We start from the raw sequence: 16,799 nt of genomic DNA on the forward strand, positions 1-16,799 counted from the left end.
AGTTGGATACAGTCTGTGAGGAAAACACCACCATCACGCAATTCGGAAACGCCTTGCTGTGCTGCTTGACATCCTTGCCGGCAGCTACAATACGAAAATTTCAGAGTGTTTGGTTGTCAATGAGAGGATAGTGCAGAGGATTCGGAAACAGTTGAATGAATTTTATGGTGACTACGAAGGTACCGGAGTTCGAAAAACTGACTCTGATCGTTCTGAGATAAGAGAAGAACTCCTGATTTTTTTTGGTGAGATCCAGGCCTCGATTGACAACGATCCCCCCAAGTCAATAAGTTCCGTCGCAAGGGACATGGGTGTGTCTGAGTTTGTCATCAGGGTGGCTGTGCATGAAGTCAATCCGTATTTCTCATACAAGATGAGAATGGGCCAATTTCTATCCCAAGCCATCAAGGACAAGGGGAAAGAGCACGCGTGGAAGCTTTTTAACAAACTCGAGCATCTCCTCCCACAGAACATCCTTTGGTTTACTTCAGACAACAAAAATTCATGACAGTATTCGATGGTGAACACAGAACAAACGTTGACAATGTGTGTCCCCAAAACATGTTCCGAAAGTGTTCAAAATCAAACATCCAGCGAACATCATGGTGTTTGGAGTGATCACTATTGATGGTGACGTTATGCCTCCATTCATCCTCCCACCTGGCCTCCGACTTAACAAGGAGTCCTACATCAAGTGGCTGGAGGAGGTAGCGCTACCGTGGGTTAAGAGGGAAGCTGCTGGAAGACCCTATGTCTAGCAACAAGTCTCTGCACCATGCCTAACAAGCAGCAGAACCCAGTTGTGGTTGTCAGACAATTTCTGCGGTCACATCATCCCTAACATCTGCCCCATTAAATCCCCAGACTAGAAACCCCTTGATTATTATGTGTGTTTTGCTGTTCAGCGAGAGACCAACAAAACCCCTTGTAACACCAAAGATGAGCTGAAGGCAATGGTCATGACAGCATTCAAGGAGATCGACCAGAACAGTTGCAGCAGATTCCAAAGTTGCAGCAGATACCGGAGGCCGTGGTTGAATCCAATTGCGATTTTATTGAATATATTTACTCGGTAGTATCTCAATATATTTTTATGTAATTATGGTAAATATAGCTTTCAAAATGTGATACCAGTATTATTTTCCTTTTGGGGTAAATTAGACGTCAATTTATTCACTGCACCCTCCGTTTTTCCCTTCTTTGAACTTTCCTTGTTTCCGACGAAGAGCTCCGCCCGAAACGTCATATTCTCTCTCTTTCCTTTCCCGAGCGTCTAGTAACACTATCTGTATCACGTCCTCACGTTGTTTTTTTTGTTATTGTTTTTTGTCCTTTTCCTTTTTAGAACTTATATATATATATATATATATATATATATATATATATATGATCAAAGGTACAGAAATGGCGTAATCCGAATGAATAAATTAGGGTAATCCAATGGTAGAAAGGAATCCACGAATTCGGTACTCCAAACCAGTAGGAAGGAGAGGTGGCAGTGTGAGTGTGCAGTAATTTTTTTTCAAAAATGTAACTGCACATGGACCGTTTGTGATCTTTCCGCCTCCTGCTATTTCCTTTGGACTTTCTTGTTTCCGATGAAGAACTATGCTCGAAACGTAGAACTACCACTCTTTTTCCTCTCGAAGCATCTTATTAATACTTTGCAGATGCTACGTCCTCGGATTCTTATTTTATCTTGTCTTTTTCTCCATTTGGTTAATAAACTCTATACATACACACACACAGACACACAATAAACGTACCGAAAATCTAAGTTTGTCCGTATGTCAAGAAAAATTCGAATCATCCGCATTCACTACAAACGGAATAAGGAAAAGTGTGTCGCTGAGAGTATCAAGACCTTCTGCAATTGAAGGTATAATTCAACTCCAGTGGAGATTATTATAACGCACAATTAGTTACTGAAGGATATACTGAAAAAGGAATAAATATAGTCCTGAGAATAGTTTACTTAATCATTATCAGAATTGAATTAAGAATACCAAAAATGTATAGAGCTAGAAGTATACAAAACATGAAGAAAATTCGTGTGATAATATCGAAATTACAGAAAAGAAAGGCTTATATTTAAATTGCATTCGAAACCTCAAATAATAATTACTGAAAATAAAAATAGAAATAAAGATACTATATTACTAATAGGAATGAAAAAATCACTTCAGTTCTAGCCTGCATGACTCTATCACGTACTATTACAATTAACTAAACCGAATAAGTTTAAAACTAGTAGTATTTTGTGGTATAATCTGGTATTCGGTTTAAATGTATCCTCTAACATTGCCGAGGAATTTTTTTTCTCGTGGATAAGATAGCTAATACAAAATATTTAATAGGTACATGGTGAAATTGTCCTCTGCAACAACCTAGAATACCATATTTATAAATGTAATAATAGGAAGCTAAATGAAGCAATCACAAATACTAAAAATATGACCCAAGATAACATGAGTCCCGCAAACAGGGATAACTATAAGGATAGAAGTTATAACCAAAGTAGTCCAAATGATTCTAATATAAGTATTAATATCAGCCTTAATAATGTATAATCCAAATAACGACGTAAATGTTGTGAGCACTAATGATGATGACAGTGGGGATAAAAGCAGAGACGACAATGAATATAACAATAATAACGATAATAACAGCAAAACGTCACTAAGAAGAAAATATGAAAAAGACCGTGAGAAGTAGTAACCTTAGTAGTACAGTGAAGAAATTTAATTGTAGATATAGGAAAGCATAATCTCTAGCAAAGGGTTTTGCGTAGAAGCATTCCATCCAAAATTACTGTCAGAACGAGTGAACATGTATATGCAACGAGCAACCACTTCAAAAATCTTTGGAGAAACCACATTTTATCATTTAAATCATCTGCAAAAACAATGAATATCACCCACTGAGCTGATCTGGAGCTCCATACGGCATGAGATCGTTAGTGATATGGAATGCATACACATACGATACATACTGAGAATCGTGTAACCTACGGTTGAAAGGGACTGTGTGCATCATATTATTCAATGATACCATCATTACCAATCAGTCTGATATTGGTCCAAAATGTAACCAGAGATGTTCTGAAATTCGGCAGAAATCTCTGATTTTTCAAGATTATACCAATCATTTATTCACTTATAAAAGTATTGAGTTTTTTGTGATATCATTGGTAAGATTATACTAATGTCTCTATATATAATGTAATAGTTTCTATGTTTGTCGTGGGGTTTCGTTAAATGTGAACCAACTGCAGTTGTTTCACTTTTAACCGAACGATAGGTTATTTATCATTAGGTATATATCATTAGGTGTAAGTAGAGAATAAATATTCAATATATTTCTATATTAGTATTATTAAACGCTAATAGGCATATAACGGTATACAGAATTATGCAGGCTTGTGTGAGCTAAAATTTATAAGTTTATCCCATTGAAATAAATTACTTTTTTAAGTAGAACCTTACAATCCCAAATGAATGGATATAAATAGTAGGTTTAATAAGTAGAGAAACATGAATGAGCATATATTTATGAGAGTGAAAAGTGTGAGTGTACACTTGGATAAATATGTCTATATACACATATATGTACATTAGTGTCGAATGAATAAATATGTACGTTTAAATAGGTATTTTGCAAGTAAATTTGTAAGTTTAATAGTCTCTCTTAATGACTTTAAAAGCATCAGAGTAAAGATTGGGGTAGTGATATTATATATCTAAAATTCAGTCCTTAAGTACTGGTATTCTACTTAGTTAAGGAAGTGAGTATATGCCACTGATTTTCTTTGAAGACGAACGATAACACATACAAGATACAAGCAAGTGTTAAAGTTTATCCTTTTATGACATTCTTGTCTTTAAATGATTTCTTTGCTTTCCTAAAATTTCAGGCATATACACCTAATACCAATTTTGTTTTTATCTTTGAACGATTTGTTTCGGTAGACAGATTTGGATAAGAAACATAGCAGGTGGCAGTGAAGGCTCTGAATTCTGTAGAAATTCTATAGTTATACGTAAAATTGACAATATCACAGTTCTAACACAACAGTAAGATATAGGATGGATTTGTAATCCTTTAATATACTTGGCAGTATATTAGGGTTGCAAAAATCAAAGTGTTTCATTACCAGTAATTAATAAGTTTGTGGTTAAAGTTCGAAAGTATATGCGGTTCCTTTAACTTTTATTTTTATTTCCCTTAAATCATTTTTGTCATTTCTTTTCCTCGTTTGTATATCTTTGACCTTCTTTTGTAGTATCATACTAAAATAGTATTTAAGTATTGGTATAGAAGACGAACTAAAGACGTCATATCAGTTCTTTGACTGTGGTCTTCCGAGGATGCGCATATATGCTGTTATTGTTGAATCATATGAATACACTATTAAGTATACGCATATATGCTGTTATTGTTGAATCATATGAATACAATATTGAGTATAATTCAGCAATTAAGAACCAATAATGATGCGTGGAAAAAATTGTAGTTATATGTAATAAATCGTGTTCAATCCATTATTTTGCTTATATTCTACAGATATTTGCAGATTTCCACATGTGTATCCAGTAACAGACGACGTCCTCCTCTATGATAACATACTTCGTTATATCGGCGGCATATTTGATTTCGAGCGCCACTACTGAGTATACATGAACTCTTTCTCCGATGCAAATTCTAAATTATCTACCTTTTTAGCAACTCATATACACAACTTCAAAGCCCAAAATGTTCTCTATACCCGTTCCTGGCTCATCATATTCGATGCGCCCACACAAAATGCAAAAGTCGGTATGTGTAAATTGTGTTTAAGTGAATCACTAACCATGGTCCTTCGCAACCACAACCTCTCATTAATAGATTCTCAGGTTTGATACTCGATAGTAAACACAGGTTCTACCATTTGCCAATTTTATAAAATTTATGTAATCCCATAAATATAATCAGCTCCATTTACAATTAGTTTTAAGGTTACCTTTGCAAATTTCCCTTACCCGCTGCATCCCACTTCCCTAACGTCACAAGTGGTATTCTTCCCTATTCTCTCATTTCATCTCTTCAACTAAAATCACTTAAAACTACTCTACTCAATTAGGTATTAACCCATCGACCTCTCCATCCCTTTCTATTCACCTTCCTGTATTCAATTTGATGCGCCACTGCATTCCTCAGTACTCTCTCTCTATTGCCAACCCTCCTTCATTATTGCACTAACCACTGCTACATTGACTACCGACTCACTCTCATTATCTTCTCCTATACCTTTTTACCTACCTTAGTAATCTCCCTTTGCCACTCGATTCGACACTTCTCCCTAAAAGAATCACTATTCCATTTCTCATTGTCTCAACTTCCACTAATTTTATTGCTACAATAGCAATTTAGCACCCTTCCATTATTTTCTATTCTACCTCTCCCATTCATTTCTTCCTCTACTACCATCTCCCTTACTCCCCTCATTATTAAACCACTCTCTCTTCCAGAACTAGCTCTCCTATATCCTCTCACTATTCTTAACGATACCTATAATCCCACCGATCTTCCTGTTCTCCTTCTAATAAAGCTAGCTCTCCATATTTAACCATTCCATATTTGAATTACATTAGGATATGAAATATAAGATCTTTTTCTCCCTGATGATGGAGGCTTGTCTTATCCAACGTTGATTGCTTCTATTACGGTCGCATATTGTGATAAACTATAGTAACATTACAGTAACAACTGCTGGACTTATAATACCTTACTTCTACCCGTTTAACTCTGCTGTTTGTACTATGTGTGACTTGGATCTATTAATATAAAAATCTATATATTTATAATTAAATATTCATCGTTTGAAAGTCTCCACTTTCTGCTTTCTCTCCTTTTGCATGTATATACATATACATATTTTGCATTTCATACCCAACCTGTTATATTTAATATATCTAATTTGTTTAGCAGCATAATTCTCTCTTTCCCTCTCTCTTTCTTTCTCTTTGTCACCCTCTCTCTCTCTCTCTCGCTTTTTTTCTTTCTGTATATGTGTATATATATATATATATATATATATATATATATATATATATATATATATATATATATATATATATATATATATATATATATATATATGGATACATAAATATATGTATGTATGTATATATATTAGTGATTGCTCCATCTTCACAGCTGATTGCTTTCCTCTGGTACTTCGTCGTTGACAATGGCATTTCTGACTTTCCGACCTTAACCTCTCTGATCTGCATAGTTTGAGGCATAGGTGACAGACGAAAATTGTGACTGAAGGGGTTCTTCCAACTGGTTTGGACTTCGCATGTCGTCACTCTTCCATAGCCAAACAAGTAGATGCAATGACAAATGAGGTCACCATTAACAGAGATCTGTACGTCAATGGTTTATATTGATAAACACTTGTATAACACGCGTACTAGTCTCTAAGTCTCCCTGATAAGTATCTGATCGCAGGCTGTAGCGCGATGATCACACAACATGTGAAATTGTGGGTTTAACATCAGAACAATATAGTGTGTTCATTTCTTTTTTGCGTCTGTGATTTTATTTTTTATCATGAAAACATTTCCTTCGTTTTGCTGCTTTTCTTTCTACGAAATAAGACGATAAATTGAGGAACTGTTATTTTAACGAGTTGTAACTATTTATCACCCGATGAGACACATCTGCACCACCGGAGGCTCCTGAATCAGTTGTTAAGCGTCCCACCGGTGAGAGATAGGTGCAAGATGTGTCGAAACAATTGTCATGATTAATAATTAAAATTCACGTTTATTTCCATCTTTCGTCTTTCATTTACCATGCGTGTGCGTGCGTGCGTGTTGTGTGTATGTGTGTATGTGTGTGTGTGTGTGTGTGTGTGTGTGTTTGTGTGTGTGTGTGTGTGTGTGTGTGTGTGTGTGTGTGTGTGTGTGTGTGTGTGTGTGAAACAGGTAGTTTCCAGTGAAAACATGTAATGCTTGAGACTTAGATAAATAAAACCGGGATTCTGTGCCGCAACATGACACTTGTTCGCGCACGAAGTCTTATCCATAGAATTTTGGAAGAATGCTTCTTTAAGCTTAATCCATAATCTAGTTTCTTGCTGTAAGTGAAATCCTTACCAAATGGGCAATAATGAAAAACGATAGATGATAATCGAAAGAATTAATCCCTAAACTTGATAATACCTTCTAGACCCGTTTCAAAATAAGAAATGAATGTTGATAATTGAGCATCAACAATTAGAAGAAAATATTCCGATTAATTTATAGGTAAAACAAGATTTGCTTTTGGACACACCTACGAGTAAAGACGCTATGAGGCACATATATACAGAGATAAATATACATGTGCGTGCCTGTGTTTGTGTGTCTATGTGTGCGTGCGTGTATGTGCAAGTGTGCGTGTGTGTCCGTGTGTGTGTGTGTGTAGGTGTGCGTGTGCGCGTGTGCGCTTGTGTGTGTGTCTGTGTGTGTGTGTATCTGTGTGTGTGTGTCTGTGTCTATGTGTCAGTGTGTGTATGAGTGTTTAAAAAAAAACAGATGTTCATTGTTTACTCCTGTTTAGTCTAATCACTAACCACTACCATCCTTGAAAACCCAACCTAACGAAATTATACCTGAGAAATGTTACCGCATTTGAAATATGCGTCTATTTCCATTGCTTAATTCTGAAGCATAATCCTGAATAGAATTTAAGATTAATTACTTTTAAGTGATACATTCATTTCATAGCGTATTTTTACAATGATAATATATTAATGTACATATGAATACTGCTGAAGTGTTTCCATTTCCTACCATAAAATATTTGAATGAACGAAAAATGTTCATTTTAAAATCATGTTTGGGAAATTAATAACCGCTTCAAGCAGTGATGCAAACACTTTGCTATGTCGCGTCTCCGGCTTCAAGAACAGTGGACAAGGATTTTAAATATATCACATTGAAAATTTAATAATTCAACAGGAATATTAAATATCCCTGATAGCTAGACGGTTAGGAAGTCGCTTTGATTGCCGTGTGTATAAGAGACACAGGACGCAATTATTATTTATGCTCTGCAATCGCGATAAAACGTTTAATTTCCATAATGCTACATATAAAAGCAAGATTTACAAATCAGATTATATTACTGCATTATCAAGGGAATACATATCTGACATGCAGTAACAACAACTATTAACTATAATGATTTTGATTTGACTCAATAATTCCCCTCCTTTAGTTTTAATCCGAAAGATATTTCTTCAATAAAATTGTAATCGTTGTTCTAAGATAGAATGGTTAAATGTCTTAATGAATACGATGAATGAACGGTTAATTCAAGCAGTATTATGTATATGCATTTATACCAATCAACATCAGTGAAAAAGTTATATCAATTCTCAAATGTACATTGTTGGATTGGAGAGCATCGAGTATTTAACAGGAGTTAATGTCAATTTAAATAATATAGATCTGACTGTGTTGTAACGATATATGTATATATGTGTATGTGTGCGTGTGTATGTGTGTGCGTGTGTATGTGTGTGCGTGTGTATGTGTGTGCGTGTGTGCGTGCGTGTGCTGTGTATCTATATGTATACATATATGTATACATGTATACACATACATATATATATACATATTCATACACATACATGTATCTATACACACACATATACGTATATGTGTGTGTTGTGTGTATGCGTGTGCGTGTGCGTGTGCGTGTGTGTGTATGTGTGTGTGTGTGTGTTTGCATGCGTGCGCGCTGTAAGAATTGTTGTGACACTACAAAATTAATTGAAATTAACATTAGAATGCCTTGCTTCTCTTATACAAATGAGTTAATTGAAAAAAGAAGTAATTATATATAACTTCATGATGTCATATCAAATTGAAGATGCACATTTGATTGAGCTTGTTTCTCTTTATAGCAGCAAATGTCAACACCCTTCCTATCGAATCCCAGGAAAGCTTATGCCGAAGACAATTTAAGTTAAATTAACAATAAGTATCAGTAACATACCGAGTAAATGTAAATGTAAGACCACAAGTGCTAAAAAAAATTTGAAACTTTCCAATACTGTAACGTTAAATATATACCATTTCGTTTTTACAAACAAAAAAAAGCACACCTCATTAATTTAAAATCCTCTTTCCGAATTACTGACCTAATTTCCCTTTCTTCATGTTTTTTTTTTCAGTTTTTATTAATTTTTGTTTTCTGTTTTTCACCAGTCTTGCAACATTTTCGTCAAATACATATGTATTTTATGCTTCAGTTATATCTACGTTTGGAATTGGGGCACGTCACTTCTCTGCATAGAATTTGTTACTTATTTTGAAATATGAGGTATGTCAATATATTGGCACAAACTATTGGTATCTCCAGTGAATATTAGGTTTATTAGAAAACTCAACGTTAATCATATACATCCTATAGTGAAATAATCTCTTCGTCTCTTATGAGGTTGTCAAGTATGAAATTTTTAGAAAAGAAAAGAGTTTGGTAATGTTTTATAAATACAAGAAATAGTTTTATTCATCAAAGTATGCATCTATATTGTCAATATACTTTTGCCATTTCAACGGTAGCTTCTCCAGCCCGCTACTCTAAAAACCTGGCAATGTATAGTCAATAAAATCTTGAAAGGCATGTTTCACAGCATCGTCGGAATTAATCTTTTTCCTATAAAAATGTTATCCAAATTCTGGAAGAAGTGGTAGTGAGTGGGGGCAAGATAAGGTGAGTATGGTGGATGATGGAAAACATGCAACTCGAACACCTGTAGTTTCACCAATGTCAGTTTTTCGATATTTGGTCTGGCGTTGTCATGCAATAAAATAGGAGGGGATCTGTTGACTAATCTAGACAGCTCTTTTGTAAGTTTCTGCAGTTGGCTGCAGTATATTTCGGCCGTGATTGATGAGCCAGGTTTAATGAAATTATAATGGATCACACCAGTGCCAGACCACCAAACACACACCATCAGCTTCTTTTCATGAATTTTGCTTTTTGGACTGTGTTTGTCTAGCCATTTAGCTGAACGTTTAGGGTTGTTGTATTGGATCTATTTCTCATTACATGTTACAATTCAATTTAAAAAAGGATTCATTTTTGTGACGAGAAAGTAACATAACGCAGGATTCCAAACGTTGCTGTTTCTGAATTTCATTGGGCTCATGTGGAACCCACTTATCCAACTTTTTCACTTTACCGATTTGAACTAGGTGAGTCAATATTGTTTCTTTGCTAACACCAAACAACAACGATAATTCACGGGCACTTTGAGATGGATCTTAACTCGACGGTGGTTTTCAGTTCGTCATTATCCACCTTTGTTTCTGGTCAAACACGTTGCTCATTTGTGAAGTCACAGTTACCAGAACGAAATTTTGCAAACTAATTTGATACTGTCTGCTGTGTAATGATATTAGAATGAAATGCTCTATTAATATTCCGAGCTGTCTGTGATGCTGCATTTCCAATAAAGAACTCATATTTCAAAACTGCACAGATCTCTAAACAAAAATAGCAAAAGACGATTTATAAATAGTATATAAAGCGCAAAATGAGTTACAATAAAGAAATAGATGTCAGCTTTCTAACAAATAGAGATCGTCAAAATATATTAATGCCCAGAATGAGTAACTGTCAAAGTTTACCATATACCTTACTGCAAATTTCATACTTGACGACATTATAAATGCGCAAAAAGCAGGACTGCAAAAAGGGCAACATTTTAACCTTAATGATAATGCTATGAAGCCAGTGACTTCTGTACGATACATTCTAATGTTGTTTAGCGCTAAGTTGTATCTCAATTATAGATTTATTTAACTTACAAATGGATTATTTACTATTTGGTTTATAATTTGTACAAGTAATACTAACCTAAAATGTGAAGATGTAAGAAAAATCACGTGTTTTTGATTCATAGCTATTTCAAATTAGCAAGTGTGTAGAGAAAACGCTTCGACACTTGTTTCATTTACATTATTGTATTAGTATGATGTGTTCTTGTTGGATCTTAATGATGAATTTAAGGTAGTACAAGATGTAGGCTTCATCCATAAATCGATTACAGTGATTAACAACTGTGAAGTGCAAAATCCTTGATTAACAAGAAACCGAGGTGATCCTGAATAGGCGTCTATCTCTAATACCCAACATTTAGCCTTGATCAGGTACAAAATTTGATGAAGTATAAAACTAACTTTAAATGGCTTTCTCTTATGCATATAGTATCGTTCTATATGCATTGTGCAGTTGTGTGAATAATGCACAGAGGGGTGTGTATATTGTAAAGATATAATGAATTACTGTCAACGTTTGAAGCTATGCCATGTATTATGTATAAAAACAGATGCTACTGTTATATTCATTGTTATTCAATGTACCCATCATACCTTTTCCCTCCGATTCCTATTCATTGTCTTCATTCTGCTTATTCTATTGCCTCTTTTTCTTATTGTTCAAATATATTTTCATTTGTTCATTTCGTTTTTAGTTCCCCTTCATCATCGTGACCAGATTATTATTATTATTATTATTATTATTATTATTATTATTATTATTATTATTATTATTATTATTATTATTATTATCATTATTGTTGCTGTTGTTATTGTTTTTCTTCTTCTTGTTGTTATTCATATACACTCAACAGATTCTACTGTTGCAAAACAAAAGAATCCTAACATCGGCTGCAACAGGTAGCTTTAAATGCCAATAATCCTTCTCCTCGGTTACAACAAGGAACCTTAGATGCTAAGAACCCCACCAAGTATCCTAGCTGTCCATAAAAGCACTGTTTTCTGCATCTTTACAAAACTGGATTTTATGCTTATTTCCTTTATCCATTTGTTCAGATCGTTAGGGATAGTTTCCAATGTACCTATAACCACTGGATACATTTTACCCACACTTTCCATAGTCTCTGTAATTCAATAGCTAGGTCTTGGTACTTTGCTATTTCTATACTTCTCATGTTGCTTTTTTTATCATTTGGGACTGTAAAGTCAATTATCTGGCACTTTCTATTCCCTTTATCTACTACTATTAAATCAGGCTTTCTAGCTTATATTACTACGTCAGTAAAGTCTCACATCTTGTATTTCTTACTTTCTAGTATTTTACCATGTCCATGTTCAATCTATTTAATGCTTGATCTTATGCAGCTACTAACACACTATCATCGGGAATCTACCATGCAAATGTCTTCTACCAGTCAGACAATTACTGTTCTTTTTTCTGGTTTTTATTTTCGTTTGGCTTTTTGGTTTCCCTATCTCTTGTTGAGGCACTAGCAGCTTTTAATAAACTTTTAATAAAGTTTCTTCACTAATACCTACATAGGATTCTATATCAACTCTAGGTGACACCACAATCTTCAACTGATATTAACTTTGTTCCGCATTTATTTCGAGGTAAGTATAACCTTGCTACTCCTGCCCTTGACTGGAGTCTTCCATTAATATTGAATTTCTTCCTAGTCCTTCTGTCTAGCTTTGCAAATTCAGTTTTGTCCAATCTTCAAACGTTGCTGAGTATCTAATTACTGATACTGCCCACGTATTTACAGCCTTCACCAGGTTCGGACCCTTTAGCTTTGACTTCATTAGCTTCCACACCCTTCTGATGTACTACTCAATTTTCATTTTCATTTCTATAGTTAGTACTCTGTCAGATACTAATACTCCTAGATACTTATAACTCTTTCCTCATTCAATGATTTTAATGTCTGGCCACATGGTAATTGGATACCTTTGCTGTTGACCCTCTGTTCTGTTCTCATGACTAATATTGCACACTTATCCATTCCAAATCCCATGCAAATATCTTTGTTGAAGAGTCTTACAGCCTGTATTAAGCAATCTATTTCCTCTTCATTCTTACTGAGAAGTTTCAGATCATCCATGTAGAGCAAGAAGTTAATTTTTCTCTTAATATTCCTGAAATGATACCCTACCATTTCCATCCTTAATATTAAACTGAGGGGAATCAAACAAGACAAATATTAAAAGGGACAACGCGTCCCATGGAAAATTCCTCTTTTTATATTAACTTTCCTTAAAAGTATGTCACCTGATACTGATCTATTCTATTCTGAAATCTGGAGAACTTGCCTGCGACTGCTATGGTACGCTGTTTTAACTCTTCTATTGATATCCCAAATCCCTTGTCTTTGACTAAGAATCTTTTCTCAAGGGAAGATTTGCATTCTGTGTTTCTTAACTTGTTCAGTTTCCAGGCCTCTACTCTACTCAGATCTTGTCTCATTTTGCAGTCTCCTTTTCCCCGTTTGCTTTATTTTGTAGCCTCCCTTTCTACATTTGCTCTTTTTTAATATTTCCCAGTGATATATCTTATCTTCTAGTGATATTTTATCTTCATAGATCAATAAGTTAGTGTCACCTATATATTAAGTATCTATCCTACTCATTACAGAATCTACTTACCTAGTCATTTCTAGCAGCTTCCTTCTTTTCTTGCATTTTAATCCTGGCAATCTTTTTGTTACTTCTTTACTCATTACTTCTTGCAACTCATCTAAAATCTTCTGATCTTCCTCACTTAACTCGGTGGTGCCAGCTTTCCTTCCTTATTGGTAGCATTATTATTATTATTTTGTTTTTCCTTTAGGTTCTTCTTCGGTTTGAAATGTATTTCTTATGTTGTTGTTTGTCTTTCCTACTGCCTGGTTTTTCTTCTCCAGTTTATGTGATCTCTTCTACTTCCTTATTCTGTCATCCACTTTCGTCCCTTAATAGCATTAGCCTGATCTACTAATCTCTGGTAGGTCACTTTGAACATACGCTTCTCTGCGTATGGGGAAAATATTTTCGGGGATTTTCCACATTTTTTTAAGCCACTGCCTTCGAGATGATGGGATTGGTGCGAGTATCTCTGTATGAAAAGAGTTTTCAAAACTCATTTTTTACACCGCCTCCCTCATCACTCCACTTCGAACCTATTTTGGCCAATTCTTTTTCTGCAGTTCAAAACCATAGGGAAAGCATTTTCGCTAAAAAAAAGAAATGTTTTTAAAAATTGTTAATATTTTCAGAGGGAAAAGTGAGTGATTTAAGGGCGATTTGGCTGTTTTTTCTAGCATATCCAAAGACAACCCTCCTCGTTTCTTTATCCCTCTCGCATGTATTGATGTTTTTCGATATTTCTTCCCGATAAATACATTTATATGCTGTAAAAAGAATATTTGAGAAATTATGAATATTTTGCAACCCCGCTCCTTGCTCCGGATTGTTTCTCTTCATAAATATTAGAGAGCCTGAGAAGGTCATCGCTGGCATTTATCAACAGTGATTTTAAAAAAGAATTACAGAAATGTACTTGCATAGCAAGTGACTTGATCTGAAATCGTGTACTGAAACAAAACCAATTGCAGTATAGATGTTTGAAAGCCATTCAAGGACACACGCAAACAGTTAGTTTCTCGGCACTACATAAATACAGAGGTCCCTATGCATCTATGTAATGATATGAAGAGAAGGGTTAGAATTCGGGGTTAGTTCTAGGTTTAGTTTTTAGTGTTAGTTATTTCGGGGCTAAGTTAGTGTTAGGGTTACGGCTACGGTGTTATTACTTGTCCACACAGCGTACATTTAAAAGGTTTTGTGCGTAACACTTGTATTTAAGTAGTATCGTTAAAGGACCTCTGTATTTAGGTATTACCAGTTTCATTTCAAAATTAAAATTTCATTTGGGTCAAGATATTTTCGTTGCTTTGACAAAATTTCACAAAAGTGATGCAGCACGAAGTTTTGTCGCTGAGCACACACACACGGGCGTTGCCTTTCATTTGTTTGTATGTGTAAATATACGTGTACGCGAGTGTATATTGGTGTGTGTGTGTGTGTGCTAGTAGGAGTCGCTCGTGCAACTTGTTAGTGCATATATTGGCTTAGTGGTACAGAATGTTTGGAAACTGTGAATAAAGTTCAAGTTTCTAGTACTTGTTGCTACCTTACTTTTACTCTACATCTTCTATTAGTAATTACCCAAATTTCTAGGCTCTTCTCACAGCTATCCCGTGTTCAAAAATGATACAGCTATATTTTTAACTTTTCATTCAAGAACTAATGTTTTTACATTACGTATAGATGAATAGAGTAACATATTGGTTTTTCAAACAGCGAATCAAAACTTAAAAGAGAAAGTGTGAGACTTTGCAAATTAAAATGGAATACTCTGCAGTAATTTGTTTGAAGAACTAAGACAATGGACAAAAGTATAAAGTGGTTTTTGTTTTAGATTTCGATGATATGAAGAGAGCCATTTTACTGTCCTAAATAAAGTACCAAATTCATTTTTAATAGTTCTATTTTCTCCTACTATACGTGGATTTATTTAGAAATTATGGTATATTTTTTCATTAAATGTTTAGAAAAATTTAGATAATGGGAAAGAACTCATTTTATCTGATATTTTAAATTTGCACAAAAATATGTAAAGTAACTTACAATTAACAAAACAATTTTAAAAAGTTCCATTTTGCAGACTTGTGTAATTTGTACTAAAAATATTGCGCTGCTCACACATCCTACTGTTGGTTCTATAAATTTAAGAATAAGCTATATTTATTTTCTTGCGCATTCTTAGTGTAAATTTTCCTTCTGTATCTGGTTGTGAAGACAATGGTGTTCCTAATAGCTTAACTAGATAGTTTCTTTGTTTAAGCTCCTTTGGCGCTAAAATGACCGCTCTTAAATATTACCTTCGAAAGAGAATGTTGAAAGCATTGAACATTGCTATAGACTTTAGGCAACCAATAAAAGAATGGTAACGGAAAGTTTGTCACCAAAATTATCTCCATCGATAAAACAACTTCCACGGTCTAGCTTCTTCTAGTGAAAGCGTTTCTAATGAAAGCATTATAATTATCATTAGTATTATCCTTGTCATCGCAGTCGCCATCGTGGTAGTCATCCTCCTCCTCCTCCTCCTCATCATCATCGTTATGTGAGCAGTCGCAAAATTATTGGCATGCTGCAGAAACTGCTTGGCAGTATATAATCTGGGCCTTTATATTCTGAATTCCTCAATAGTCCCCTTTGTCATCCGTTCTCGTACATAAAATAAAATACCAGTTGAGCACCAGCTCAATATAATCGACTTACACTCTCTCCTAAAACTGATAGCCTTCTGTCCACATTTGAAACGATTATCACCATCATCATCGTCGTCGTCGTCGTCGTCGTCATCATCATCATCATCATTCTGTTAACGGACAACATTAACAGGATTACTTATTGCGTCTTTTCAAGATTTGTTTCGAAATCGTTTCGATGTCAATCTTGCTTTACACATCTTCGGGTCATAAAATTAAAATACAAGCCAAATACTGGATGTTACCAACAGGTACTGAGATTTCCCTCCCATCAAAATTTATGGACTTGTGTCTAAATTAGAAACCATTTTGAACTTCGATGTTATTATCACTTTGAGTGATTTTCTCGTTGCTAGGGGCATTTAGGGTATTTCTTATTTCTAGCAATATAGTTGTTTTTTAACACCGTAGTCACATTTAATGACAATTATATATGCACACACGCGCGCATACACACATAACCACACATGCACGCAAACACACATACGTATATATACATGCATAATAAATATATACATACATTAATACATATGCGCACATGCACATTTGTATTAAGAGAAAAGGGAAGAGAAATAGAGAAGAAATGAAAGAATGCTAGTTTCGAATTCGCAACATGGCTGTTGTTGTTGCCCTTTGATTAACTGATTTGTTATTGTGTTGTTGT

The 16,799-nt window shown here is 34.7% G+C and overlaps 1 pseudogene; it reads right to left on the minus strand.

Moving 5' to 3' along the window:
- Positions 1–9,542: 9,542 nt before the first annotated feature.
- LOC128248679 (histone-lysine N-methyltransferase SETMAR-like) lies at positions 9,543–12,925 on the minus strand (annotated as a pseudogene).
- Between the last annotated feature and the right edge of the window lie 3,874 nt (positions 12,926–16,799).

This window comes from Octopus bimaculoides, chromosome 9, assembly GCF_001194135.2.
Source record: "Octopus bimaculoides isolate UCB-OBI-ISO-001 chromosome 9, ASM119413v2, whole genome shotgun sequence".
In the NCBI taxonomy this organism is placed as follows: Eukaryota; Metazoa; Mollusca; class Cephalopoda; order Octopoda; family Octopodidae; genus Octopus; species Octopus bimaculoides.